This window comes from Miniopterus natalensis, chromosome 1 (genome assembly GCF_054644295.1).
Source record: "Miniopterus natalensis isolate mMinNat1 chromosome 1, mMinNat1.hap1, whole genome shotgun sequence".
In the NCBI taxonomy this organism is placed as follows: domain Eukaryota; kingdom Metazoa; phylum Chordata; class Mammalia; order Chiroptera; family Miniopteridae; genus Miniopterus; species Miniopterus natalensis.
Window position 1 is genome coordinate 102,735,972 of NC_142081.1, and position 15,691 is coordinate 102,751,662.

A 15,691-nucleotide genomic window follows, 5' to 3' on the forward strand; every position below is an offset into this window, starting at 1 on the left:
GGATGGTGTCTTCCTAGTGAAACAAAGTGTCTAATGGCTGGGACAGGAATCTTTTATCCCAGGAGCTGACCATAGGAAAGGCTGCCCCACAGTGTGTGGCTCCTGAATCGAAAGGGACCTGAAAGGGTTACACTGAGCAGTCACATACTGAGACCCTCTGCCTTCTGTTCTGGCCATCATTGTTCTGGCCACCATGGCCAGAAGAACACCTAAGGAACTAACAGTAAAGGTAGAAAAAGACCCCTATTGTATAGGACAAGGCCTGACAAGGTAGCTCAATAATTACCACTGCCCCTGAAGTCCTGTGGTAAAACAAAACAAACCAGTCACACTGCGGTCAAGCATAACCCCATTATTCATTGTAAGACATTGTGTTTAAATCATTCCTTTTATGTTACTAAAGGCCCCCCCTTGTTTCATGTTACAAAAGCTGACAACCTAACAAATTATCAGATTATTAGAAGCCCCTTTACTGTAGTTGCCTTTGTAGTTATTGAGTATAAAATGTGAGAAGAACTGAGGGTTGGGGCTGCAGTTTGGCTCTTACATGGGTGAGACGCTGCAACTGTAGCCGCTGGCCAGCTAATAAAGGCTCCAAAAATTCAAACACAAACTCTGGTGGTCGTCTGTCATGGGTCACACCAGAACACACTGGTGAGGGAGAAAGCCACACAAATTCAGGAAGCACAGAGTGTTCAAGGCAATAGGAACCCAAAGATAACACTCCAAGACACATTATAATTAAAATGGTCAATATTAAGGACAAAGAGAATATTAAGGGCTGCAAAAGAGAGACAAGCAGAGACATACAAGGGAACCCTCATAAGGCTGACAGCAGATTTCTTAACAGAAACACTTCAGACCAGAAGGCAGTGCCATGAAATTCTCAAAGTAATGAAAAGCAAGAACCTGCAACCATGACTGCTTTACCCAGGAAGGCTATCATTTAAAATTTAAGGTGAAATAAAGACCTTCCCAGACAAAAAAAAGGCTAAAGGAGTTCAGTACCACCAAACCAGCATTGTAAGAAATTCTAAAAGGACTGCTTTAAGAAGATGGAGAAATTTTGAGAGAAAGCTACATCAGCATAAAGTAGAAAAATAGAATTAAATAAATATATATCAATAATAACCTTAAATATAAATGGAATAAATGCTCCAATCAAAAGACATAAGGTAGCTGAATGGATAAGAAAATAGGAACCAAATATATGCTGTCTAGAGAAGACCCACCTGAAAGCAAAAGATTCACAAAAGCTGAAAATGAAGGGATCGAAAGAAATATTCAATGCAAATGGAAACAAAAAAAAGATGGAGTAGCAATACTCATTTCTGACAAAGTAGACTTCAAAATAAAGACCATAACAAGAGACAAAGATGGTCATTACATAATACTAAAAGGGTCAATCCAACAGCAACATAGTCATAGCGGGGGACTTTAACACTATTATCATTGGACATATCATCAAGACAAAAAATCAACAGGGAAACAGTCTTTAAATCGCACACTAGATCTAACGGATTTAATTGACATTTACAGAACATTTTATCTCAAAGCAGGAGAATACACATTATTCTCAAGTGCACATGGAATATTCTCAAAAATAGACCACATGTTAGGTCACAAGGCAAGTCTCTACAAATTCAAGAAGATTGAAATCATATCAAGCATCTTCTCAGGTCACAATGCCACAAAATTAGAAATCAACCACTATAAAAACTCAAAAATATTCAAGCACATGGAGACTAAATAGCATGTTATTAAACAATGAATGGGTTACCAAGGAGATCAAGGAAGAAATCAAACACTTCCTGGAAAAAATGAAAATGAACAGACAACAACCCAAAATCTATGGGACACAGTGAAAGCAGCCCTGAGAGGAAAGTTCATAGCAGTACAGGCCTACCTTAAGAAACAAGAAAAACCTCTACTAAACCATCTAACACAACTAAAAAAATGAGAATGAGAACAGCAAGAAAAGCCACGAGGAAGTAGAAGGAAGGAAACAATAAAGATCAGAGCAGAAATTAATGACATAGAGACAGAGAAAACAATACAAAGATCAATGAAACCAAGAGCTGGTTCTTTGAAAAGATAAATAAGATTGATGCACCTTTAGCCAGACTCACCAAGAGACAAAGACAGAGTACCCAAATAAATAAATTCAAAAACGAAAGAGTAAATATAACAAACTGACCCAACAGAAATACAAAGGATCGTAAGAAAGTACTATGAGCAACTATATGCCAACAAACTGGATAACCTGGGTGAAATGGACACATTCCTAGAAGTATACAATCTTCTAAAGCTGAATCAGGAAAGGTGAGAAAGCCTGAATAGGCCTATAACAACTAATCAAATTGAAGCAGTAATAAAAAAAACTCCCAGCAAACAAAAGTCCTGGACCAGATGGATTTACAGGCGAGTTTTGCCAAACATTCAAAGAAGAATTAACACCTATTCTTCCCAAACTATTTCAGAAAATTCAATAGGAGGGAAAACTCCCAAACTCTTTTTATGAGGCCAGCATCATCCTAATCCCAAAACCAGATAATGACACTACAAAGAAAGAAAATTACAGACCAATATCCCTATGAACATAGATGCTAAAATCCTCAACAAAATACTAGCAAACCAGATCCAGGAATACATTAAAATGATCATACACCATTACAAAGTGAGATTTATTTATTCCGGGGCTGTGAGGCTTGTACAATATTTGCAAATCAATAAATGTGATGAATTTCATAAACAAAATAAAGGACAAAAATCATTTGATCATATCAATAAATGCAGAAAAAGCATTTGACAAAATCCAGCATCTATTTTTGATAAAAATTCTAAGCAAAGTGGGAATAGAGAAAACATACCTCAACAGAATTGAGGCCATCTAGGACAAACCTACAGCCAACATCATACTCAATGGTCAAAAACTAAAACCATTTCTCTTAAAAAACAGGAACAAGACATGGAGGTCTGCTTTCACCACTCTTATCCAACATAATACTGGAAGTCCTTGCCACAACCATCAGACAGGAAGAAAGCATAAAGGGTATCCAAACTGGAAAGGAGGAAGTAAAATTGTCATTTTTTGCAGAAGACATGATGTTGTACATAAAAAACCCTAGAGACTCCACCAAAGTGTTACTAGATTTGATAAATGAATTCAGCAAGGTAGCTGGATACAAAATTTACATGCGGAAAATGATGGCTTTTTTACACACCACCAGTGAACTCTCAGAAAGAGAAACTAAAAAAAGAATACCATTTGCCACTGCAACTAAAATATAAGATACCTAGGAATAAACTTAACCAAGGTTGTAAAATACCTGTACTTGGAAAACTATAGAACACAGAAAAAAGAAATAGAGAAAGATATAAACCAGTGGAAGAATATGCCATGCTCATAGATTGGAAGAATTAATATCATTAAAATGTCCATACAACCCAAAGCAATCCATAGATTCAATGCAATTCCTATTAAAATACTAAAAACGTATTTCACAGAGCTGGAACAAATATTCCAGAAATTTATATGGAACCAAAAATGACCCTGGATACCTGCAGTTATCTTGGGAAAGAAGAACAGAGTGGGAGGGATACTTTACTAGATATCAAACTGTACTACAAAGCCATTTTAATCAAAACATCCTGATATTTGTACAACACCAGACATATAGAACAATGGAACAGAACAGGGACCCCAGAAATAGACCCAAGCCATTATGGTCAGTTAATATTTGACAAAGGAGACAAAAGCATACAGTGGAGAAAAGACAGCCTCTTCAATAAATGGTGCTGGGAAAATTGGACAGGTACATGCAAAAAAATAAAACTAGACCACCAACTTTAACCATACACAAAAATAATCTCAAAATGGATAAAAAACATAAATGTAAGTTGAGAAACTATAAAAATCCTGGAAGAAAGCATAAGCAGTAAAGTCACAGACATCTCATGTAGTGAAATTTTGACTGATATATCTCCTGGGGCAAGAGAAACAAAAGAAAAAATGAACATATGATACTATATCAAACTAAAAAGCTTCTGCACAGCAAAAGAAAACAGCCTCAAAATACAACAGAACCCCATGGTCTGGAAAAACATATTTGCTAAGGATGTATCTGAGAAGGGGCTAATTTCCAAAGTGTACAAAGAACCCATAACACTCAGCAAGAGTAAGACAAAAAATCCAATTAAAAAATGGGCAAAGAACCTGAATAGAGGCTTCTCCAAAGAAGAAATACAGATGGCCAAGAGACATATGAAAAAATGCTCAACATTGCTAATCATCAGAGAGATGCAAATTAAAACAACAATGAGATATCACTCGACAAGTATAAGAATGGCTACCATCAACACATCAACAAATGACATGTGCTGGGGTGAATGTGGAGAAAAGGGAACCCTAGTACACTCCTGGTGGGAATGCAGACTGGTGCAGTCACTGTGGAAAACAGTATGGAGGTTTCTCAAAAAATTAAAAATGGAACTGTCTTTTGACCCTGTGATCCCACTTCTAGAAATATACCCTAAGAATCCTGAAACACTAGTCAGAAAGAATATATGCACCCCTATGTTCATAGCAGTGCAATTTACAATAGCTAAGATCTGGAAACAGCCCAAGTGCCCATCAGTAGATGAGTGGATAAAAAAGCTGTGGGACATTTACATGATGGAATACTACAAAGCTGTAAAGTTGAAGAATCTCATAACCTTTGGGCCACTATGGATAGACCTGGAGAATATTATGCTAAGCAAAATAAGCCAGGCAGAGAGAGACAAACGCATGATCTCACTTATATGTGGAATCTAAAGAACTTAATAAACTGATGAACAAATTGATTTAGTGACATGGAGGCATGGATCAGACTGTTGAATCTCAGAGGGAAGGTGGGGAGGGTGTGTGGGGAGAGATCAACCAAAGAATTTATATGCATATATGCATAACCAAAGGACACAGACAATAGAGTGGTGATGGCCTGGGGAAGGGAGTGTGGGTGTGGCAGAGGAGCAATGGGGAGAAAAAGGGACATATGTGATATTTTGAACAATAAAAATTTTTTTAAAAAACCCCAAGAACCGCCCCCAACCCCAAAAAACAAAGTGATGAAAAGCAAGACCTCCAACGAAGATTACTCTACCCAGCAAAGGTATCATTTAGAATTGAAGGTCAGATAAAGAGCTTCACAGATAAGAAAAAGCTAAAGTAGGTCTCACCACCAAACCAGTAGCACATGGGATGCTGAAGGGTCTCCTTTAAGAAGAAGCTAATGAACAAAAGAAACTGATAAACAAAATAGACCCAGAGACATTGAAACATGAAATAGATGGTTGTATCTCAGACGGAAGGGGGAAGGGGAGTGGGAAGAGATTAACCAAAGAATTTATATGCATATATGCATAACCCATGTGCACAGACAATAATGTGGTGAAGGCTTGGGGAGGGGGTGGGAGCAAGGTGGAGGGGGGGGGTCACTGGGGGGAAAAATGGCATACCTGTAATTCTTTCAACAATAAAGTTAAATTAAAGAAAAATAAATGGAATAAATATTCTCACTCTTCGGGTGAAGATTAAAACAAAAAGGAATTAGAAATTATAAATTAATTATAATTTGATTAAGAGGTTATAAATTTCAGCAGAAAAGGAGACTGGAGGAACTTGGGGGGAAAATGATGCCATTTGGGGAAAAAGAACTTGAAATGGTGTTTTTTAACAGTCAGCTTTTTGGAATTAGTTGCCCCCAAATCTCAGGAATATAAGACTGCAAAGAGGGCAAACTTTGTTCTGAAAGTCCAAAACAGTACAAATAACTGAAATGTGTGGTTTACATTTACTTCTTCTGTTTCTTATTCCTCAATTCCTTTTAAATCCTCTAAAATATGATTTCTACCTAGTTATTAGTGGTTGCTCCCAGATTTATTCTTTACTCTTTTCCCGTTCTGTCTGTATTGAACCTGCATTTCTGAGTAGTTTTGGCCAATGGGAGGAGCTGGCAGAAGATTCAGCTGGTTTCTCTGGCAGTGGCTTAGTCTTTTCTGTCATTTCAGGTACTGGAGAGCATGCCTTTTCCTTTACTTCTGGCATGTGGTAGTCAGTCTCCATCCTGTTCCAGTTCCCACTGGCAGTCCTGGCTTCAGGGCTCTGGTGTCACCATTTCCTTCCCGTGTTCCATCAGCCCTAAGGGTGGCAAAAGCTTACAATAATCTCTCCTTACTCATGGGTGTGTTTCAAGGCCCCCAGTGGATGTCTGAAACTGTGGATAGTACCAAATCCTAGAATATACTATGTTTTTTTCCATATATATTCATATGTATGATAAAGTTTAATTTATAAATTAAGCATAGTAAGAGATTAATAACAATAGCTAATAATAAAATAGGACAATTATAACAATATGCTGTAATAAAAGTTATGTGAATGTGCTCTCCCTCTCTCAAAACGTCTTATTGTACTGGACTCAACTTTTCACTTAAAGGAAGCACTTATGGTTTCTCCTTGGCATATCTGAATTCCTAGGTTCACTACTCTTGCACTTTAGGATCATTACTAAGTAAAATAAGGGTAACTTCAACGTAACCATTGAGATACTGCAACAGTCAATCTGATAACCAAGATGGCTATTAAAGGCAAAGGGATGGTCCTTATCTGAGTGGGACAGGGTACTGAGAAATGTCATTACACTACGCTGAATGGCATGCAATTTAAAACTTATGAATTGTTTATTTCTGGAATTTTCCACTTAGTATTGGAACTTGGGGTGACTTTGGGTAACTAAAACCATAGAAAGTGAAATCCCAGATAAGGGGGACTACTGCATTGTTAATTTCTGTGTTGCTTCATTGTCCATTTAGCTTCTCAACACTTTCATAACTTGGGTAACCAATTCCCTGTAATAAATTCCCTCTATTCAATTGCCTTTCCTCAAATTTTAATTACCCACACCTCTTATATCTCTGTTCTTGCCCTCTGCCTTTTCTCTCTACACTCCTTTAAGCGAATTTATCTACTTCCATGCGTTCAACCATCATCACTGCCCAACATGTCCTTGTCTTTAGTACCATTTTTCTACCTGTCTGGAGGATGCCTCTACCTGCCAGTGCTGCAAACCTTTGAGAACTAGATGCTCCAAGTTACTTAGAGGACCAAGTATGGTGGGGGGGCTCTTTGGTTCAGAGATATTTGGAGACTGAACATTAGTGTCAGGGAATAGAAATAGTATAAAGAATAATGTGGGTAACTCACATGAAATTTAGATGATTTTTTTTTTTTTTTTTGCTTTCTACCTACATGGCTCTAGTTCTGGATCTCAAGCTGCAATATCTAGAGTTCCAGACAGGTGACATAATTGAGTGAGTTGGGCTGGGCAAAACAAAAATGGTCTTTTACACTCTTTTCATTCAGAAATGCTTTGTGTGCATATTTAAACATGTAGGAATGCTCTTCCCTTCCGGAAGGAAAATGTTCTCTTCCATTTTTCAGGAAGAACTGGGTCCTCTTGGTCTATCTTTTATTTTTCCATTTTGGTAGAGACATAAATACAGAAAAGTACTTTTCTACCCCTGTAAGCCTAATACTGATCGACAACTTCATGGTGAAAACTCACTCTTGACCTCAGTGTTAGGCATATAAGAGAAGGTGGTTGGGCCTGAGAAAAGTTAGAGAATCCATGGTCTGTCTAAAGGGGCTGCCGTTACTCAGCTCCAGCTCAGTCTTGCCCTGTAGGAAGTGCATCTGGTGTTGCTAGATCTTCCAATTTTAAAAAGCCAGAGATGTATGTTTTTATGTGTTATCTCTTGATTTGAAAACACTTGGAAATGAGCTATCTTTGATTTGAAAACATATACAGTGGTACCTCAGTAATCCATTCTGGAAGACCGTTCGAATTCTGAAATGTTCAAAAACTGAGGGATCAACAGCCGACAGTTAGGCCTCAGGATCTTCCACTCAGTGGAAGCTGTGTGGCATGCTTGACTTCCAAGGTGAGTTCAAAAACTGAAGCTTTTACTTCTGGCTTTATGGCGTTTGTAAACCGAAATGTTTGTCAACGGAGATGTTAGAAAACTGAGGTACCACTGTACACAACTATGTTCTATGGGTCAGACAAAAGCTGTCTACATGCTGAATTCCCTGTGGGTTTGGTTTCCTGTGGCCTTTGATCTCATCCCAGTCTGCATGCTGAGTCTCATGCATTTCTTCAAACTGTTGTCTTTGAGCTAAAGACACATCCTGGGGACCAGTTTTCTCAATCCTTGTTAACTCTGCTGGACAGTTGTTTCCTCCTCCAGGTCCACTCTTTGCCCTTCTCCTTCCTAATTTCTGTCCTGGGAGGCTAACTGTTATGTTCTGCGTCAATGGCCTTCCCATCTGGCTCCCTATTGAGTTGAGCCAATGAGAGTCACAGGTGGGAGACAGGAGGAAGGGAGGAGAGTGAGGTCTCAAAGTAGGTTGCACTCGAAGCTGGGCAGTGATGAGCACCCCTCTTGGACCATGACTTTGGCTATTACTGAGGAAATTATGAAGTGAGTAATGTTTTAATCTGCTGACTAAAAATCTAGCTCTACACCTCTGCAACCACAGTCCTTGACCAGCCTTGGTACAGATTATTTGGGCTGCAATATTGTCAGGAGTGGGAGTTTGCTCCTCATTGATGTGTCATTCTCAGATTGTCACATCAGAAGCAAAACCTCATTTCTCACAGGCTCTAGCTTTTTATGAAACAATGCCTGTAACTGGCATTTCTTTTGAAGTTAGCAGATTTAAATAAATAGAAGGTTGCTTTTACTTTTTAAAAGTAGTATTTGCAGTTCTTAACACACTTGTCCTTCACCCCATCCCTCATTTCCCTAGGTGTGATAATTATAATCAGAATACTTTGGAAACATCCCATATTATGAAAATGCAAGATCAACTGTTTCACATTTCCTTTAATGTGGATTTGAAATCCCACCTGCTTTTTCTTTGTGGGAATCTCCAGTCTCTTGCTCTCTCATCCTTCTCCCAAGTCTGTCAGCCCCTTCCTCACTTCATTTCTTTATCATTCAAGATGAAATGTCATGGTGTGTTTTATCGTTCATTCTCTCTCTTACTGGCATCTTTAATTCCTGTGTCCCCATGTCTGTTTGCTACACCTGTTCTGCAAACCCCCAACTCATATCTTCACATGTGAGGTGCTCTTTCTCCCACACTTGAGATTCTGAGAGATGCTGGATGCACTCATACAACATACATAGGTACTGGTGTAGATGTAGGTTTATAGCAGGGGTGGGGAACCTTTTTTCTGCAAAGGGCCACTTGGATGTTTATAACATCATTCTTGGGCCATACAAAATTATCAACTTAAAAGTAAGTTAACTATGAAAAAATACCTTAGATTTATTGAATTTCGAGTCCCGCTCACAGTTGCCTTGGCAGGGCCAGATGATGGCCTGTGGGCCAGACGTTCCCCATCCCTGCTTTTTAACATCCCATGTCAATGGAGTATAAAATCCTTCAACTCTCCCCCACTCTTTCCAGGCTTCCATCTCCACTCCATTTTCCGCACTTTCTGTGGATAATATTTAATAGTTCCCAGGAAAAAGATAGGCAGTAATTGCTCCCATGTACAAACTTGTCTGTGTCAGCACCAGCATTTTCCTCTCATTGTCATGCTTTTGTTACTGGAAAGGGGACCTGGCCCTGAGTGGGTCTGCTGGCCCTGAGTGGGTCTGCCTAGGGCTGGCCAGTACTGTATGGGTTCTTGACTTTGTGAAGGAAAGATTTCACAATATGAGTCCAGGTTACTTTTAGGGTACATTTATTAAAGCTGGGGACAGTGAAATAAGGAAAGTCTTAGCATAGAAGAAGCAACAGGAAAGTTGTAGGCAGGGCTGCTTTGGTTCACTGGAAAGTTACAGAAAAAGAAACTTGGAGACAGGTTCAGGAGGTTAGCCTGGGATGAGTTGCCACTGCCCATTGCTCCCCTGGTTGTAACTCTCCTGGGGACCCTCAGAGTTTAGGAGATGCAGGCGTGTGCAGAAAGAAGGGAAGAAAGGGAAAGGAAAGGGGATGCTCCTGGGAGAGAGAACAGTGGATTCTTTGTTTTGAGGGTTTTTAAAGGTGAGGAGGTCTTAGGGGAGGTTTTAGGGGAGATCTCAATAGAATATTCATCAGCTTTTCCAGGTGTGCCCTTTCAGGGTTATGGTTTCTGTTAATCAGCACCAGGGCTGGGGGTCATTAGTCATTGCAGCTGGTTCTGGGGTTGCCCACCTGGTTTTGCTGCTTTTCTGGGCCTGGAACTGAAATACAACTGAGACCTAGATGTTATCTCTTGGGAGGTGACCTTCTGTATTTGGCTGTAAATTGCTCAGCTATCTGTCTCAGTTTCCCAATTCCATTTGTCAAGGAATTTCCTAGCTTCTTACCATCCTGCCTCACTTTGATGATGAGTTCCTCCTGCCTAAGGCTCATCTGTGAGCTGAAGTGCTATCACTCCAGTCTCCTCTGTGAACTTACTCTGTCAACTTTCCTTTCTATTTTCTATATATTTTGTTCTCTTTCTCTACATTGATTTCTTCCCTGCAGAATAAAAGCACTTTCAAATCTTTCCCATTAGTAAAGTATGGCAACAAAAGAACATCTGCTGATGACCCAGCTCCTCTTCTGCATATTCCCCTCCCCACCGCAAGCTCTCTCCTTCCCCTCACAGTCACATCTCGTAAAGGAGCTGTCCACACTGCCTCACCTTCATTCACTCTTCAACCCTCAGTAATGTGTTCTCTGCCCCTCTTTTGAAAAGGTTACCAATTATTTCTCAGTTAAATCCAATAGACATACTTCAGTTGACATTTTATTTGAACTTTATGGGATGTTTGACCTTTGGGACCAATTCATTTTTGAAAAATTTCCCTTAATTTTCTTGGTGCTGTTCTGGTTAATCTAGCTATCTTGTTTCTTCTCAGCCTCCTCTGTTTCATTCTTCTTTTTTTTTTTTTAATATATCTTTATTGATTTCAGAGAGAGGAAAGGAGAGGGAGAGAGAGAGACAGAAACATCAGTGATGAGAGAGTCATTGATCAGCTGCAGCCCGCAACCCGGGCATGTGCCCTGACCGGGAATCGAACCCTGATTGTCTGGATCCTAGGTTGACGCTTAACCACTGAGCCATGCCTGGCAGGGCTTCATTCTTGAATATTGGTTTCCTCCAGGGTCCTCCTCTTTGCCTCCTGTGTTTCCAGTCTATATTTTCTTTTTGGGCATTCTCTTCTATGCTCATGACTTTGGTCACCACTCATTTGCTGTTATTCTCAAAATCTCTGTGTCCAGACTAGACTACCATCCTAAACTCTAAGCTTGTATATTCAACATATATTTGTTGTATATTACAAAGGTACACAAAAAACACCACTTCAAAAACAGAACTTAACTCATAATCTCTCTGTCCAGCAGCCCTCATGCCCTATCTCACCTCCCTGGAATTCCTGCTGCTCCTCATTTCACTGAGGTGCACTATCAAAGCCCAAGTTCTCTGGGTAAGAAACCTGGGCAGCATTTTAATTTCTTCTTCTTACTTTGCTTCTCAGGTTTCAGTTAAACAGTCTTATCTATCTATTTTCTAAACATTTCTGGTACTTCTTGTCTCCTCTCCATACCTATTGCCTCTCCTCTCTAGGTTTAGACCCTTCTGTTTTCTCCTTTAGAAGGGGAATCTAAAGCTCTATTACCTGTTTCAGTCCCCACTTAAAGCTCCAGGATTCCCTGGTAGGCAGTCATATACCTGCCAAAGCACAGCATTCAAGGATCTCAAGAAGCCAATCATGAAAGCCTTCCTACTTGAGGAAAAGTTTCTTGCTTGACTTATGCAGAGATCATAGAGGCTAACACAACTGCAGACCAGAGAAGAAAATCTGACTCCACTACTGTTAAAACCCAATTCAAAGAAGGAGGCTCCTTGTTCCTTGCCTGACTGTTTTCCCCTGAGAGCAGCCTCTGCCTTTTCCTCTCATTGTTCCCAGGGTCAAGCACATAAGGCTGAGTGAATGAACATATTCCTCCCCACCAGCAATGGAAAAAACAAATCACCAAAAACTCCACCCTCTCTCATTTGGATACATCACCATGCATGTGGTCACTTAGATCAGAAGTGTTCAAACTTCCCTTTTCTTCATTTTCCAAATCAAAGAAATAAAAAATTTTCCCCCTCCTTTTTCTTAAATGGCCTTGCACTTGCTCCCTATTGTTCATTCCATTAGTACTGTGCTTATTCAGGTTTCTGTTTTCTCTCATCAGGAATAAACTATACATGTGTATTTTTCTTAAACACCACTTACTTGAGTGTCTTTGCCAGGTGCTGACTGGTTGTATGATTCTACTCCAGATATTTTTAATCTAGAGTTCAGGGATGCCCTAGAGAGTCTTATGGATGGTCTTTAAAGGTCTGTTAGTCAGCCCTCTAAAATATTATGCAAATTGTTCTATACACACACACATATATACTCATGTATGTGTGTGTGTGTGTGTGTGTGTGTATAAATGTATATATATATATATATATATATATATATATATTTTCCCCCAGGCAAAAGGTGTACCTTTCTACTGACTTTCAAAGAATTTGTAGCCCCCTTACTGATCTTCTCACTTCTAAGCTCTTCATAAGTGTACCTGGACCATGACCCTCTCCTGAAGTGCTATTCTCACATGGTCTCCAGTTCAGAGAGACTTGTCTGACTCCTCTCAAGGCTCCCCTTGACTTGACTCCATCCTAATTTCCACCCTAATTTTACACTCCCTCCTGTCTTGAGTCCTTTTCTTTAGGGAGCTGCTCTCCTCTGTCATACTCCTGACTCTTCTCCCACACTGGACACTGGATGGGAGTGAATGGGACTGTTGAATCATGGAGCACTGCAGAAGATGGTGCAGAGGGTTGAGGAAGCTGGGCACAGGTTGATAAATGTATCCAATGGATCCTTTTTGTCTGACCTGGAGAGGTGGAGCTTTAGAGCAGGGGAATAGTGGAACGTGTGATCTGGAGAAGAGCCCTGAGAGATTTCCTGATCTGGCTTAGTCTGCAAAGAAGATGGAAAAAAAGTAGTGGTATGACTGATGTTTTGGACCTATTTGCTCATGGAGGGTGATGGGAGGGTTCAGAGGTGGGCAGTGAGCAAGCAGCCGCTGAGTGCAGGTGGAGAGAGCACATGGAGCGCTATTCCAGGTTAGCATAAAGGACACCAGCAGAAGGTAGCTGGCCAGTCAATCAACTAATATTCATTGAACAGCTACTTTATATCTGTCAGAACTCCATCAATGGATCTGGATTTTAGGAGCTATGTCTTAGTCACAAGAAGGAGACTTAAAGGTATGGAGTTGGTGGTAGAAGGATTGTACACTGGGCAGATTACCAAGGCAAGGATACAATTACAGGGGTCTAAAGTAGGAATCTTGCTCTTCCAAAATAATGCAGGAGTACAACTAGACTTCTTAAACTGGGAAGAAGACTAGAATAGGACTAGCAGCAAGGCTAGATTCCCTGCCTTAATTCCAAGGAATAATTCTTTAAATGTGGAATTTTGAGCACTATGGAAAATAATAGATAATAGCTCTAATTTACTGAGCACTTACTATGTGCTAGGTGCTGTTGAAAGCATTTCATGTATATTACTTCATTTAATCCTCACAACATCTCTGTGGAGTCAGGTATACATCCATCTTATTTTTAGATGAGGAAACTTAATGGAATGGTTAAGGAATAATCTGTCCAAGGTCACACACACATTTAGTTAGTTATGTTGTTTAAACTCATTTTCAAGCAGGCCCTCAAACCCACCTCCTAGACAATTGCCAGCTCTGCAGATGTGACCCCAGGGGTCCTGCAGCTGTGAGGGCACAGTGAATGCTCAGTGAGTGTGGTTACCTTACTAATAAAGTGTTGTTTGTCTCTGTCAACCACCCCCTCTCTTGCTCCTGTGGTACCACTACTTCCGATGCTGTGGATGGCTCTGACATTAAGTGTTGGCAAGGCAGAGAGAGAGAGAGAGAGTTGGGGAGGTTCAGAGAAAAGCAACAGAAGTGATTCAGGAAAGAAAGGGCTTAATGTATGTGGAAAGATAAACAGAGATATTTATCTGACTGAGCTGGGTGATAGCTAAGAAAGGATATGAAGACCCAAGAGGGCAGAGAATAGGCTAGATCTGTCTTTTTCAGGTACTTTACGGCTTCAGCATCAATACATACTTCTCTCTCTGTGGTCTCATGCTGAAATTCAACAAGGATTTATTGAGTGTAGGAGGTTTTGCTTTTAGATACAATGTATTTCCAGAGGCTGCGTCTTAAGTGGATCAGTTGTAAAGTAAAAACCTGAGGGCACCTGTGTTAGTGCCTTCATCTGAGCTGATGTATTTTGGTATCATTGTTGGAAGCCATCAAATGAATGGGATACGATAAGAAGATATGATTTTTATACCTAAAAGAGACCTTAAACATCATCTAATCTTCATTTTATTGGTGTGAAGATTGAAGCTTCATGCAGCTAAGTGATCTACCCAGAATCATGTGGTGAAGTTGGTGACAGGGGAGGCAGGGAGGCATCCTGATCAGAAAGAATAGCTTGAATGAAAGCTGTAAAAAAGAACCAGGTCAAACCCAATGCAGATATATTGAAGGACCCTTTTGTAGCAGGTCTAGTTCTAATCTTTGAGATTTCGTCATAAATCAGACAGGCCAGGCCCCTGCCCTCATAGTCCTGACATTCTCATAGAAATAATAGGGTTTGGCAAAAGCCAGGTTAAACCCAGCTGTCCTTCCTCCTGGATCTGTAATCAAGCAGCCAAAAGTCAAGGGACAAAAACATACAATTGACTACTGGCCTCTCTTTAACTCAGGACCAGCTATCTCACAAGAGCACTCAACACAGCCCTGCAATTTTATTCATGAATATTTTTGTTTTATGGCTTGTAATGGTTTAGAATAGCGATTTTTAACTTTTTCATCTCATGGCACATATAAACTAATTACTAAAATTCTGCACCACACCAAAAAATATATTTTTTGCTGATCTGACAAAAAAGTATGTATAATTTTGATTGATTTACCAAAAAACCCCACCCAATAATAGTAATTACCTATCCTTTTTGCTCCAAAGTGACTTTTTAAAAAATCAAGTGCCTATACTTGTATATAAGGATTTCTGGTACCAAGAATTAACCAGTCAGCCTTAGCCAGTTTGGCTCAGTGGTTAGACCATCAGCCCAAGGACTGAAGGGTCCTGGGTTCAATTCCAACCAAGGGCATGTACCTTGGTTGCAGGCTCCATCCCTTCCAGGTGCGGGAGGCAACCAATTGATGTGTCTCTCTCACATCAATGTTTCTCTCTCTTTCTCTCTCTTTCTCTTCCATTCTCTGAAAAGCAATGGAAAAAAATATCCTCTGATGAGGATTTAAAAAAAAAAGAAAAAAAAAGAATTAACCAATCAGACACAACCTTATTATGCAATGTGACTAATAAGATACAGCTCTATTATATGACCTATATATTTACGGTTCAAGACAGGGCATTCACACCAGATGGCTATTGTTGTGTTGGCTGTTGTCATTTTTTAATTTGACAATCTAATGGAAACGAGGTCAGTATCTCTTACTAAATAGTTGTGTATTGCATGTTTTAAAAATTCTTGCAGCACATCAGTTGAAAATTGCTGGTTTAGAAGTACCTCT